This window comes from Schistocerca americana, chromosome 1 (assembly GCF_021461395.2).
Source record: "Schistocerca americana isolate TAMUIC-IGC-003095 chromosome 1, iqSchAmer2.1, whole genome shotgun sequence".
NCBI classification, from domain to species: Eukaryota; Metazoa; Arthropoda; class Insecta; order Orthoptera; family Acrididae; genus Schistocerca; species Schistocerca americana.
Window position 1 is genome coordinate 174,556,734 of NC_060119.1, and position 16,572 is coordinate 174,573,305.

The window sequence follows — 16,572 nt, forward strand, 5'->3', positions numbered from 1 at the left end:
GTGCACACCACAAGTACTCTGCTACCTAAGTAGCTGCTTCCCCTGACCGATCAAGCGGAGTCCTACAAATCCCAACACAATAACATAGTTCTAGAAATCTACAGCTAAGGCCATGACAGAGTCGACGAGGCCTTTGGTTGAGACACTCCACTCAGTTCCAAACTGAAGAACCCCCATCAATTCTGGAAACAATGCTGCTTGCACCCCAAGTCCAAGGATAGCAATCTTCACCACCTCTGCCAGCCGCCTGTGTGAACTGAGAATTGGCTGAACATTATCTGCCTAAGGGGCTCCACAGCGCGCCTATTATTGGAGCTCCCAATAACTAATAAATCCCTCCCCCCCAGGTGCCTGCTCTGTCTCTGCTGAAGGAGCCACCACCTGTCCACACAGAGGGTGAATGAGTGAGGCCAGGCGGCCAGACGCTACATTGGCTCTCTGCCTCGAGCGACGCAAATGCCTTATCACCCACCACTAACCCTGCTGTGAGGGCTGAACAACCAAGTCGGGTGCATTAGGAGGTGTCTTGGAAGCCAAGCCCGCCACCGCTACCCCCTCAGACAGCAGCCTGGAGGTTACTGACTGTAGCCAAAAGTGCATTCAGCTGTTTGTGAACAGCAGCCAGCTTCTTTTGCATCTGCACACAGCATACACACATCCAACTATCCTAGGAAGATTAAATGAAGAAGTAAACTATAAGACCAGACAAAATCCTAAATATGCAACTTGCTACCATCCTGATGTGTCACCAATGGAGACTGATGCGCTAATGAGCTATGTAGCTGGCTGTTCAGTGAGCAACTACTGCGCTACAGGGTGAATGAATTTACACTTACAAAATCGCGAGATTAAAAGTCTTAAGAAAGAAAACACACACGAAATTTAATAAATATGGTATCACGAAAACGCAGAAAAATGTAAACACTTATCTTGCTGCTCTGTGGGTGTGTATCAACCGAGAGTTGGAGACTGACCCTCTACAGTTGATTCATTTATCTTTAGGAAGATAATTTATGCACCATGTCAATGGCCAATGGTTATCTCTTTGGCAAGACATGCCCCTAAACCATACAAGGTCACCTCTCTCTCTTACAGTGTTATTGATGACTGGGCTACATTTGAAGGAGAATCTAAGTGCATACCAAACGATTCAACATCTCTGTTGCTGAAGAAGCAGCTGTAATTCAAGCAATTGAAGGAAAATCATCATGTAAATGAAGGCAGAAACTTGAACGTACCGTATCACCTTTGAATGTTTCAGACATAAGTACAGTCTCAATGGGCAAAAACTCTAAATCACTGTTTGTCAAATAAAGTTATATAACTGGACTAGCAAGTGAATTTATTTTTGGAGTGTGTAAAGCTGTTAGAGTGAAGAAATGTTAGTGTTCAATACTTTTTGCAATAGTTCCTATGGATATCCAAAAATTCATTGACTCCAGTAAAATATATCTTAAACATAGATGGCTATTGATTCTAAGGTCATTTAATAAAATAGTAACCATCATTTTATTACCCTTTTAACCAATTTCAACTGTTGTATCAAAAGATTTGTTCTCATTTACTTCAAACACGCAAATACACATATTATATATGTGTATCAGCATTTATTTGATGATAGGGAGACATATTGTTTAGTTTTTATTGCCTTCTTAGTTTACACTATTCTGCCTAGTTATAATTCGTTCCTTTCACAAAGTGCTGTTGTTTCCATTGTATGATTATGTCTTTGCATCTCAACTAACTGTTTGTGAGTAGCTTCTGCATTATTAACTGCCTTAGCAGCGATCACCACTTCACCTGATAATCCTCCAAGTGCTGATAAGGAAGCAAATATTGAAACAAGAGGTAATACTCAACTTTTTTGGGGAGTTGGGTATCATATGCACTCTAAAAATCGATTTTGCTTTTTGAACAACTCATCAAACGATTTCACAATCTATTTTTACAGCTGCTTGGACACTACTATCTGGCTTCATACTCTTTAGACTACTTTGAACTGTTTTAATGTTTCTGTTCTCTGCACACTTCCTTGTCTCCATCTTTTTCATACATATGTGCATTTTAACTTCAGTTTTCCTTGCACAAGTCCCCGCTCAAACAGCCATCTTTTCACTGAATTTTGTGTCTTTTGTCTTTATGCCATGCTCTTTTAGGCAGAATTTGATCTGCTTGCTGTCTGTCTGACAAACTGTCTGGAAGATTGCATAACCAACATCATGTTCCTTGCTAAGCACTTCTATGGAGTTGATTGCAGCATCACACCTGTTAAGGAGAGCTCCACTTTGCTTCCTGTTCTTTTTGTTCATTGTGCAAATTCCACTTCACAAGTGATGTTCGAGAATCTAGACTGTGCTTTTATGTATTAGTTAGTGTAAGTCAGAAGAACCCTCAGAGTGTCTGAAGATGTGATTCAAGAAGCATGCACTTCAGGTGTCTATCAGTCCTCTTACTGAAGAAAATGGGTTACAATCACGCAATCACAAACATGGCGATCTATTTCCACATGCAATTAGATGCAATTAAGAAAGTGTACATATATATTTCAAATCGCTTCAGCAATATAAGTATAAATTTCTAGGATGTGTCCGAAAATTTGAACGAATTTGTATATTTTACAATTTCAAGTAAGGAGGGTGTAATATCATCCGATGGAGTGCTGCCACTTTCGATTTTTATTTTCGATGATACTGCTTGTGATGCACAAGACCTCATGAAGGCATAATTGTATGTGGGTCACCATAATGGGGTAGATAGCTTTTATCCATATCAAACTTATAACAAAATTCCAAAACAGTTAATTAGAGACAGCTCTAATGTAATTATCCTTTTCAAACAAGATGAATGTAATCTGTAATCTGTTAATGCAGATATAACTTTTAATGCATTCCTCAAAATGTGTAAGTCAGCGTGGAATGACAATGCATATAACTTTCTGGTTATAGGCAGAAATGTGTAGTTACAATTTGGCACTATTGTATGAATTTTGGTAACTATAATTGTGTTTCAGATCATCTACTACACATGGACTGAGGTATAAATAGAGACATTAGCTTATATTCAGTTCAGATTTTAATTGGGCATTGTGTCGACATGTCTCTCAGTTTATTACATGAAAGATTAGTCTTAAAAGTCTGATGTTGCTGTAAAAAAGGCAAGCTGAAGCTGAGCCTACAATGGAAAGAACCCATTTGGGAGCAGTTCACACAACTATTAAATGGGATTTCACATACTGAATAGCACCCACCGGATGCTGGGAACAGATAGCGAGAAATGGTATTTGATTTCAGAGGAGAATGAAGATATAGAACTACTTGTAGGGCCAATGTTACACCTGCATAACAGATTGCAACATCTGAGGTAGCATCCTGCTGCACATTTATCTTATTGCAGAGCAGGCTGTCAAATGCTGACAGATGTTGTGTCATGTGAGACATGCAGTGGTTTGGATTATTACATATGACTTAGAGAGCAAACAACAATTTTTATGGCAAAATTGTGCTGAGCCACGCTACAGAGATGTAGAGTTCCTTGAGTATGAATGTCTGTTTTCTGTTGTGGAAATATAACACTCACACCCGTGATTGAGTTTCCTTGATTATGCAAATCTCAGACCTTGCATTCGTCTAAGGTTATGTTCCATGAGTAATTTGTCTAATTTCTTTATTTGCCCATTGGAAATTGCTGACTCAGTGTGATGGTGTGTTATAAAAGCTGCAGGTCTCATTGCAGTAGCTTGTCATGGTTACTGCACCATCATAGATGATGATGTTACCATAGTTTCTGCCATTGTTCACGACTTTCTTCTTTTTGCACACAAAATGTAAATACTACATACACTACATACTACTAGTAGAATCTATATATTTTGCTTATCAATTACTTGTTGTAACACAAGAAGGCAGGAACTCTTCTGCTTCCATGTTACAACACCTTGAGACATCTAGAGAGCATAATACACGCTGAAAGATTGTTTTTACAGTTAAGATTTTTATTATTTTGTGCTCACTTTATTGGAAATGTAATAGGACACACAACCCAGATTAGAAAATAGGAAAGTTGCTGCATTACTATAACTACATACCACACAGATATTATCTTCATACATAAACGCTTAGATAACTTGCACTATTCTTTTATTATTGGAAATCCTTAAAAACACACTCAGCAAACATTGTTTTTACCTGTTCAACACTTTCTATATCCTGAATAAAAATATAATGTTTGTTTTCAATAAATCTAAATCATAAGTTTCAGAATTTCGTTTAATCACACTGTAAATAGTTGTCATGTAATATGTTTCTAAAGCAAATCGGTTACAGTTATTGGTTCAGAATAGCATTTCTAAATTTCTCAAACTTTTATCTTTGGAGACCTTTGGACAGTATGTCTACTAACTGGTCTTCTGTGCTTCAATACTTTACCCCAAACAAACTTTTTCTGTACTGTTCACTAACATAGTGAAATTTCAAATCTATATGTGTGCTTTGTCTGATTAACTGTCCTGATTCGGTTAGTTTGATATCACTTTGATTATCTACATGAGGAATGATCTCCTCTTCTCTTCTGGATACATCTTGTTTTAGGGTCTTGATATGCTTTATTTCTCTAATGAATTCGGGTGCTGAAATGTATTCTGTTTCAATTGAAGAAGTAGCTGTTATGCTTCGCTTCTTGGAACATCAGCTAATAGGATCGCCACTATAAAGAACAATGTATGCATTTTTAATCTTCCTGCCTCTTAAATCCTGTGCATGATTGGCCTCACAAGAGACACTTAGATGAATAGTGTCATCTTCTTCTTCTTTCTTCTTACAGAAAAGGCCATAGTTCTTAGAATCTTGTGCATTTCAGTAATCCGTTTTCTTAGGGTCTTCTGTGAAGTAGCACTCATAATTGACTAAAAATCAAGAACTGGCCTGATTTTACATAACAAATACAGAATACTTACCATGGCTTCATGATATGGGAATGTGATTTGTTCATCTTCCTGATTTTCTTCACTTGTCTGCGCTCTGGAACTAATGGAGCCTTCATGACCTTACACCCAGTGCTACAGAATTTTGTCTTTCTTCCCATACTGTTCTTGATGTAGAAATATTCCATCCTCCACCTGCATCATTTATATTCATATGTACATATCTGGATTTCCTAGCACAACCATTTCAAAATTCTTCTACAGTTTCTTCAGTATATTTTCGATTCTCTCCAAGTCTTTTCCTATTATCATTCCATTATCAGAGTGTATAGCTATGTACATTTCTTCAGTTACATTTTAAAATATGCACTCATCGGACTTCAACTGAATTAATCCTTCTATTAGAAAATCTGTCATAGCTTTATTCCATCTGGATGAAGCTTGTTGAAGTCCATACAGAGCTACCCTCAAAAAAAAAAAAAAAAAAAAAAAAAAAAAAAAAAAAAAAATTCTCCAGCTTCTTTGCCACCTTTATCCGTATTTCTCAAAATCACATCATCAGTTTTCGATAGAGAAACGCTGTTTTTAGTTCAAACACTCTGATATGGACATTTTTCTCAGCTGCCAGAGCAACCAACAACCTTAATGAACGTATATTTGCTACTAAGCTAAATAATTCCTTGAAATGTATACCCTTTTCTTGCTGGCAACCTCTGGTATCCAGTATGACGTTATATCAACCATCTCCATCTTTGATTTTAAAGAGACATCTACTTTTTAAGATCTCTTTCCCTTTTGCCTCCTCTGGATTGACCAACTTTGATGTGTCATTCTGTTCAAGAGATTTATTTTCTTCTCCTATTGCTTTTAGCCAATTTTCTGTCACTGGGCTGTTAATATATTCTTCATGTGCAACTAATACTATTTTATAATCATTACATTTTAAATTTTTCCTCTAATTGATTCTATCCCAAAGGCTGTAGTTTCTTGTGCCTTAGTTGCATCCTCTTTTCTCTAGATTTTCTTCTCCTTGATTTTCTTGGTCTTGAATTTCATTTAGTTGATTGTTAGCGTCATTTGATAGTTCACCAATAACATGGTTTTTCTGTAGAGTTTCTTTTGTCATCCTCTGTTCAAATTCTTCTCTCTGCATCAAACAGTATGGAGCCATTTGGAGCATTACCGACAAAAATGTATGGATTACATCTTTCCATCTAGTTTTTTCAAGTAGCCCAGATTTCTGGCAAAAATTCTAAACCCAAAACTTTGAAATCTTGACAGATATGGTCTTTTCCCAAACCACTTTTCTGCACATGTGGTACTTTGATTGATATTTGGGCACCTCTTGTTCAAGTATATATCTGTCATCATCACACCTGTCCCCAGAGTTCTTCCTTCAGTTTGCTATCGAATATCATAACTGTTGCTTTGTTCCATATCATCAGATTTAGTCCCTCTTCTTCCTCACTGAGTTGAGGATTATAAGTAATACTGTAGTCTAGAACAATTTATTTTCCTTCATACAAATTCTTAAACTCATGGCTGGTCTGTTCACCACCTTTATCACATATTATTTTTGTACACTTTCAGACTGAACTGATTTTCAGTTTCTAACATATATATTCTTATGAATCTTGCAACCTCAGACGTGTATCTTAACAAACAGATTACACAAAAATGACCGAAATTATCTAATACTGTCATGTAGCATATGTATAAAATACATGTTGGGAGTTCTACCTCTCTACAGATGTCAGCATGCATTATTTCAAAGTGTCTTATAGCTCTATGTCTCACAGCAGAAAATGACTTCATACTTAGTTTAGCCCTCACACAAGCTTCACATAATTTTTCTGCTGAGCATACACTGTTAGGAACATCAACACACATTCTCATTGTATTTGATGTGCAGCTTATGTGTAGGTGACCTAGCTTCTTATGTCATTCTTGTTTTTCTTATTGCACCAGTAGAGATTGCCTTCCTAATGTAATGTTCACTTCATATAATCCATTATTTGTTTTGTGTCCTTTCAAAACGAGTATTTTGTCTTTATAGATTTGAACAGAATATTTAGTAAACGCAACTGCACAATCATTTCCAGTGATACCGTTCACAGGTCTCAGATTTCTATTCACTTGAGAGACATATAAAAAATCTCTGAGAAAACAGTTACCACTTACAACAGTGCCTGTTGCTACTATTTTCATTGACCTATCTTGTTTGAGGACTTCCACAACACTAACATAGTCCTTTAAATTTGTTAACTCATCCACTTCGTTAGACATATTTCCTGTGCATGCACATTCAGCGACCATGACTATTTTCTTTCTCATTGGCTTCTTGTGAAACTTTTTGTTTGTATCTTTACTGATGTGTTGTTCATTGTTTTCATGAGTGAATAAATCTTCTTGAAGGGTTACAGAAGGGAAAAATAATGTTTTTATGTTATCTTTGTTCTTAAGTTACAATTTTATTCTTTGTGGTTTACCATTTTGCAGTGGAGACATGGCTTGAAAGATCTCGATTTTGATTCTTGAGTTTGATTGTTATTTTCAAATTAGCAATCTTCTTCTTTGTGATTATTTTTCATTTTTCCAGAAGAGTGTTTTTTTCTCAGGCTTGTTGCATTCTCTTGCAAAATGTCCACGTCCACCACTCTTGTTAAAATTAGACCTTTTCTTTTATTTCTGTTAAAACGAACATCAAGGGAAATACTCTCTTCTTGATTGTCATAATTCAGTTGTTCCTTTCCTCTTATGAGTCTTACAATTAGATTTTCCATATTCTTTTCACCACCAGGCGACGACTCCCATCCTAGAGAAAAATGTTGCAATTCATCTGGCAAAATCGATAGTATCTTGTTCATACTATCTGTCATCTTCTCTCACTGAAGATGATTCAGTTCAAATGTTATATTCTGCAGTGCAGTTACATTACTAGCTATGTCTCTAGTTACATCATACTAGAAATCATAAAATTCTTGGAGCAGCTGCTGAGTGTTTTGAGAAGTGTACCTTTTTATAAATTGCTTTAAGTTTGTCATACATGGATTTGGAAGTTTTACAACATGGTGCATGTGGTCTTATCTTTTTATCACTTGTGTTCATTATATAACGTCTCGTATTGGTGTCCCATTGCTGCCATTTGTTGTTCTTTTCTATAGTTTACCAGTTTTCTAGTGCTTCAGTTCTGTCCACAATATCACAGAGGTCTTGCATATGAAATAATACTCTAATTTCAACATCGAAAAATCTGAATGTACTTCTGTCTTTAAGCACTTATACATCATGAATTTCTTCATTTTCTTTAAATATCTTGTAAGTGAATTTTATTTTATTTTTATTTTATTGCTTTTTATTCAGAATATGAGGCCCATAATTTGCTGAGTTTTTTAGTAATTTGGGTTCGCTTTATTGGAAATATAGTAAGACGCACTACACAGATTAGAAACTACATAAGCTACTACTTTGCTATAACAACCAACAACACAGATATTCTTTTCACATATAAACTCTTAGATAATGCATGTTATTATTTTTATGATTGCTAACCCTTAAAAACACACCAAACAAACATTGTTTCTTACTTGTCTTCAACACTCCCAGTAGCACTGGAGAAGAGACAGTACCATCCTATATTGAATGCAAGAAGTGTCAACAATAAATGTGAAGTGGTGGTGCTGGTAAATCTGAAAGAGCGCAATATATATCTTCATTAAGATTCTTTGTTATCAAGGCTAGGGAACCTGACTTTCTCAATAGTGGTGCTGTGTGCATGATTTATCATGGAAGAATGGACCACATGGACACATTAAATTTCATAAATATTGATAACTGTTTTGTGCATATGTACCTAAGAGAAAAGAATCTGTTTTTATAAAAAATGTCAGTTGCTATGCACAAAGTATCAGAATTGGAACTATAAGGAATATTAATATTTTTGATTTCTAAAAGAAGATCGTTGTGGCTGCTTGTTTAATTTGCAACAGTGTTTAGTTCTCATATATAAAGTAGTTGATTTTGGTTGTGATGTAAATACATTATCAGAAGTGATTGTATGGATAATACACTTGCTTAAGAGAGAGATCTTTACAGATTCAGAATACTTTGTTGCTTTTGAAGCATAGGATAGGTATACAAGTATTTATAACACTGAGTTGTTTCTATTTCAGTATGAGTAACTGGTTAATTCTTACAATAAGGATATATTGTTGATATTTGTATACAGTTTGTCTGCAAAATGCGATTTGCAGACATTTAGGTTTTATTAAGGAATATACTGCAGTCAAAAGTTAACTATCTAATAGAGATAAGTCAAATATTTACTCAAATTCTAACAACCTACTATTTACAATAGATGATATTCTAAAAGTTATGGAAGGTGATGATTGCATTCTTATGTTTTCATTGTGTGTGAGCCAGTATAATATGTGTTACAAGTTCATGTTAACTACTGCGTGAGGTGGTGCAGTGATTAGTCCACTGGATTTTCATTTTGTATGACAACAGTTCAGATTCACATTCAACCATCCTGATTTAGGTGTTTAGCGGTTTCTCGAAGTCGCTTTAGGCAAGTGATATGACTGTTCCTGTGAAAGGGCACAGTTGATTTCCTCCCCCATCCTTTAAATATTTCGAGCTTGTGCTTCATCTCTAACGATCTCAATACTGATGGGACAATAAACCCTAATATTTCTTTCTTCAAAGGTGACTGTGATTTATTGCATGAAAATTTTTTGCAATAAAATTTTTATCTTTATTATTCTTTGTTTGGTGTTTTTTTCCTTCATTCTCTGTGTAGTATATTATAATGGTGGTGATGACGTGGAAAAATTTTTTTTGATGTATGGCCACACATATGAGATAAAATTTGATGACGAAACACACATGGAATGAGAGAGACTGAAAGAGATATGAAATTTACTCTGACATACAACTTATAGAGATGACAGTGAGACAGATGTGGAAGTATTTTGTGTACATATGTGGGATGAAATTTAATGATGAAACATAAGTGGAAAAAGGGATATAGGTAGATAGATAGATAGATAGAGAGAGAGAGAGAGAGCGAGAGAGAGAGAGAGAGAGAGAGAGACAGAGAGAGAGAGAGAGAGACAGAGAGAGAGACAGAGAGAGAGAGAGAGAGACAAAAGGGAAAGAGACAGAAAGATGACAGGAACAGGAATCTTACAGAGATGTGTAAATCAGAGAGATGATGATGGGGTAGATATGGCAATATTTTGTGCACACATATGGGAAGAAATATAATGACAAGACGCCACAGTATTTACAGACATGGAACATTATGCACTGTGTGTGTGTGTGTGTGTATGATGACACCATTTTTCGGAAATTTCTTTGAATACGAAGGCAGTTCAAGGGAAACTTTCGTCATTTAATCGGAAATACTACATATTTTCGATTTATACACCAAATTAAAGCATTCAAGAGATTGGCTGCCTCATTTTAATACGACACTTAGGTTTACTAGAGAGGAGGAAGGAGAAAGGGGGAGAGGACATACTATGAAGCGCAACTGAGATAGTTTCACTATCTAGGATTTTTAAATTTTATAATTCCACCACCATCTAGCATTTTTCAAGTTTCCCACCATGATCATCTTGGATACTTTGGTATCTGCAGCGCTGACTAGCAGGAGAAATTTGAATTGTGACCCAGAGGCTCCCTGAAGATGTACTACTGATATAAAATGAAAAGTTATGATGGTGACTCACTTGACAGTCTGTTAACAGTCTTTTGTATTAGTAACATAAAAAGCTTATCTCATTACCTCTTTAGTAACAAAAGGTATTTCTGTGTTGTCTAAATCACTACCTCCATAAGGATAGACTACCAGAAACCAACTTTAAATTATTTTAGCAATGCACATTCGTGACCTATGAAAGATTGAGTAGTTTGCTTCAGTAATATGTTTGCATGTCAAATCACATAATCTTGAAGTTATTGAAAACATGTAAAATACATCGAATAGTAAGTCATTTTATTTTGGAAGGTTAAGAAAATATTTACGAGAGGCCAGAATGGACAGCTTAAGAAGTTCAAACCATGAGATGGTACAGGGCAAAAGTTTTCAACATCAAATGTAGTTTGGTTGAAGAGTACAAATTTTGTGAGTAGGAAACACTCCCCACCAAGCCACAGTGTCAATATGGAGTTTGATATGCTCAGGCTGGCAAATAGACAGTTCCTTGATGTTACACAGAGGGCAGAATCAGAGTAAACAATGGGTGTGCCCACCAATGGAATCCTCCACTTAATTATGTGCATGCTCTCACTTACTGGAGCTTTCCTGCTTTCATTTGTGGCCTTCAGACCATGGCTGCAGATGTAGTGTTTGATAATTGCTTGTTTTACATGTTCTCTTTTGGTATTCATTCTGGACTGATCTCATACACTGAAGAAGAATTTGTTGTGTTTTGGACTCTGTTTCTATAGAGCCATTCACTAAGTGCACTTAATTATCAATAAACACTCGGAACTTCTATTTTTTCCATAGTCACGCCATCAACATGTGTTGAGTGATACAGTACTTCTGTTACCGAGTTGGATTGTAAAGAATGAAAAAGTTGTAAATTATTTGTGCATACCCCTGAAGGATGGATGAGGTAATATTTGAGCAATGCAGGCAGAAATTCGGTGATGCATTTAAGTCGATTTGAAGTCATCACAGTGGATATTTTGAATGACTAGAGGTGGAGATGGGAGACAACATAGCAAACCATAAACATATTGGAATCGTTGTGAATAACATAACTTAAAATGATGTTAATGTTGCCACCAACCCACCCACAAGCACTGGGTGTGGATGATATACTGGTGAAGCTGTATAGGAAATGTTATCATGTAGTTGTAGAAGGGTTTACGATTTTAATGTTAACACCAATCCACAAGCACAGGGCATGGATGACATACTGATGAGGCTATATAGCGAATGTCATATAGTTGTAGAAGGGATTATGATTTTAATGTTAGCGCTGACCCATAAGATCCAGCTGGTGATATGCTGGTGAAACTGGATATGAGGTATTGCTGTACGAGTGGAGAAGTGATTACCGAAATTTATAAGACATTTCTAGAAAGACAATATTTACTCACTGTATTTACAGAAAAGGTGGCATCTTGATTTACACAGAGACAAGTTCTCTCACTGTAAGAGACTTCTGGCTGGTCACAGTTTTGAATATGGACCTCAAATATTACATATACCTACCGAGAAACAGACTCAGTTATGTCAAATTTAATAAATAGGAGCATTATCAAGCCAGTGTAGTAGCAGGTCGGTTGGCGTTATGATGTTCTATCTGCATACAGGAGCCTCATTCACATGTACTGGAAATCACACACCATGCTAAGTGTTGCCTTTTTTAGACTATAAAAAATCCTGTGATGAAATGAGAAGCAACTATTTACATTGACCATGAAAGCAGAGGGTCTTTGCTAGGCTTTTGAGGACATTATTGGCAGATGCATCCGGAGAAATGTTACACTGGTGAAGATAAAATGTACCTGCATGCAATAAATTGCCATTTGATGAGTGCTGCAACAGGTATGTTCATTATCCTCATTTTATTCGCTTACAGAAGGATTGCACAGAAAAATCCACTCTGCCTCATACCTTTCTTTTTTAAGAATTAAAACAGCTATCCAGGCATTTGCAGATGATGTGTGATTACTCAGTACAAAAAAATACATAGTAATAACTTGAGAGAAGCTGAACTTCTTAGACAAGATCATTTGTAAACAACCTTGACTGACAATTGCTGGTTTTGTTAAGTATGGTTATAATCTTCAGATATATGAATACATTCACACAAAGTGAATTTATTCAGGGACAAAATTAAGTATAACAGCAGGTGCATTACAATAGCAAAGTTCTGTTACAACATATCTCACTAAAAGGTTATCATATGTCTCCTAGACCAGCAAATATTTCGCCAAATGCTGACATCCCATACCACACATTACTGTTTTCTTCGTTGCAGCAAGGGCAGTGATAGCGTGGCGGGTGGTGGCTGCCACGTGCCAGAAAATTGACAGTTGGCACTGACATAAGTCGCTAGTGTATTCATGTACTTCTTACTAAAAGTTATATATGTATTTTAATCGCAGCATGGTTCCTGTTAAGTATCGATGAAAGATTCATAAACACCTTTTCTTCAATATTAATTCAAAATAGTTATTAAAGTGGAAGCTAAAAATTATTCATATTATGTTAACATGCACAAGTGCACCTGACTAGAGGCTGCTTTACAACTTGGTGTAGTTTTCAGAAACAGATATACAATAAATTTCTGTACGTAATTTGTAATTTTAAAAATCTGCAGACATAATTGTACAATTATTAAAATTATGAATGTATGTGGAAGTAAGGTTACAAGATGGGCAGCTACTGAGTCACCCGGTTATCAGTATATGCTGTGGATGACAACCTAAGTAATTTTCATGTATGCAAATAATAAAAAAATCACTTTGATAGTGAGTAACACACTTATTTCACATAGTAATAATAGTTACACGCTATCATCGCCTACATCAGAGTCTCAATCTGTATCTGCAATGTATTCTAAGGGTCAACTACTAAAAATATAGACTGTGATTATACGAATGGACAGGATAAAGTCAATGAGTTAAGAACATGTTAAACAATTATGAAAAACATAAAAACTCCAGGTAGTGAACAAATTTAATTCATGCATAAGATGCACGGCACTTTGACAAAATGCTTGTTTATTGTGTTCTGTTAAGGTGTTCTTCTATGAGCTGTATTTATCTTCATTGCCCACAATTCCCTTCACTATCTGTTGGCACAGAAGAAAATCCAATGTTCAAAAAATGCTGAGCGTGGAGGATGTGTCACCTGATGTCTACATATGTAAGGGTACCTCCACAACTTGTGAGGGCACATTATCTTCATAGAGCAACAAATGATCTTTGCAGTTTAGTTCCATGTTCCCACAGCTACTGCTTTAAGACCAAAGATCAGGCCACAGATTTTGACTCTGATATTGGTGGTCACATCATCTAATTGTTGTTACAATGTGAATTAAGTGTGTTATGCACTATTGCTGTAATTATTTTATTATTTTCAAGGATGGTAATTACTTAGGTTGTCATCTGTAGTATATATTGCTATCCACATGTCACAGTGGGTGCCCACCTTGTAACTTATGCATATTTTTATTATACTAATTTTACAGTTATGTCCATAGATTTTTATGTATCACAAAATGTTCTACAGCAATTTATTGTATATATGTTTCTGGAAATTGCACCAACTTGTGAAGCAGCTTCTAGATAGGTACACTTGTGCAAGTGGACATAAGAAGTATAATTTTTAGCTTTTGTTTTAATAACTAATTTACAATAATATAAAAAAGAGTGTTTGCAAATCTTTTTTGACACTAACAGGAATCATAATGTACTTAAAATACATAAATAATTTTAGTAAGAAGTTCATAAATACACAGCAACATGTGTTAGTGCCAAATATCAGTTTTCCTGACATTTGGCAAATTACTCTGTGTATTGTGGTTTTACTCTTCACTTGTCGATGCATTGTTCATTTTATCCCTCTCATACCTGGAAAGACTACCTATACAGCTGGTCTAGGGGACATATAATAACCTTTTAGTGAGGTATGTGGTAACACAGCTTGTCTCTTGTAATGGACCTGCTATTATACTTAATTTTAGATCTACATAAATTCACAATGTATGAAAGCATTCACAGATCTGAAGATGGTGACCATTCTTATCGAAACCAGTAACTGACAATAAAGGTTGTTTACGATCATTCTTGGCTAATAAGTTCACCTTCTCTCAAGTAATTGATAGAGATTCCACCTTACAACTCAAGATGAGTAAATTAATGTAGTAATAAATTAGGCCATGTGCCCTGATGTCATCACCTTCTTGGAACTACATCACGTTATTGTACAAAAGCACATAAGGGAAAATATCAATCTGCATCCACAGTGTACATCGTTAATGAACTGGAAGGATGGACCAGGTTAGTTCAAGCAGTAAAGAGGTAAAATCAGACAAGGACAATAATTGGGGCATTTCTCACATACATATTTTATAATAAAGTTTGTTTTGGTTGTAATATGATATGCACATGTAAGACAAGTCAATAGAACATTCAGACACAAACACTACATACATATAATAATATTAATAGAATTTATTGCAAGTGATTGCTGTGAACCATAGACCATATTAATACGACTTATCACAAATACAGTTAATATAATTTACATATGTATGACAGCAATAATACAATTTACCACACACGTTAAATATTTTTGTGATTTCACAATATTTAATTAGGTTTGTGTGGACTTCTCGAATAGTAGGTACTTGAAATGGACTATTTAGGATACAAAAATTGAATCTCATTACTGCTCATAAACAGTGCATGGTAAGTTTATATGACTGCTAATTTTACTTTACAAAATTCTATGTTACTCAGTACAGAATTCATTTACAGATTAGAAATTGCGAACTACCAGAAAAAATGTTACCTTTTCATTAAATAAGCTTTCTTTATTTACTAGCTTTGTGTTGCTAGGAAACTGATTGTATAATTGTTTGCCTTTATGAAAGAACTCTTCTGATAGGCAAATGTTCTGGCATAGGGGACATGAATGTTTAAGCAGTTTCTTGCTTCATGATTATGCACAGAGCTGTTTTGCAGATACGAATTGCAGGTTACAAAGTACTCTGTTTTATAGACTGTTGTCACGTATATTCATAGGTATGGAAGGTTCAGTGTCTTTTGTGTAGAGTAAAAAAATGCAACATAAATCTTGTCTCTTTATATTCTGTATGATTCTGATAGCTCATTTTTGGATTTTGAATATAGTTCAACTAAAAGGTGCATCCCCTAGAATGTTGTTAATGATCTGATATGTGACTGGAGATTTGCATGATATACCTGTACTCTTTTACCAATTGTATTCAGTATCTGTAGTATTTAACACATTGATGGAAGATTAGCTGTAGGAACTTGAAGATGAGTTCTCCATTTTAGATAACTCTTCAGAAATATTTCTTGGAACTTTACCCCAACAACTTTTAAACTTTTGTTATTTAATATCAATGTGAGTTCATTTTGTTGCTTTATGAGGGATATATGAAAGTTATGGTTACAGTTTTTCAGTGTTTATTATAACTTATTTTTTGAAACAAGTGTGTCAGACCTGTCAATGATATGTCCACTGGTGACAGAAAGTGTTTAGATCTCATCGTGTAAAATGCTGTTGTCATCTGCAAATACAGTTTTCTGTTTGGCATTAACACTGTGACTGATATAATGTACACACAAGGGAAGACATGTTGGACCTGTGAGGACACCATATTTGATTATAGTTTTTCTGGTGAGTATGCCGTTTTTATTAAACTATTTCCAGTGGCTACACCTTGCTTAAGAACAATGTTTTCTTGCCAGTTAGTAAGAAGTGATTTTCCATTCCTTTGGAGTACTTCCAACTCCGTTTTTACCCCAACTTATTTAGTAAAGTAGCGTGATATGTAATTTCACATGCTTTGAATAGTTTCAAAATTATTCCTGTAGCCATTAAATTTTCATCTATAGCTTTTAGGATAGTTTGCAGGTATTTATAAACACCAAAA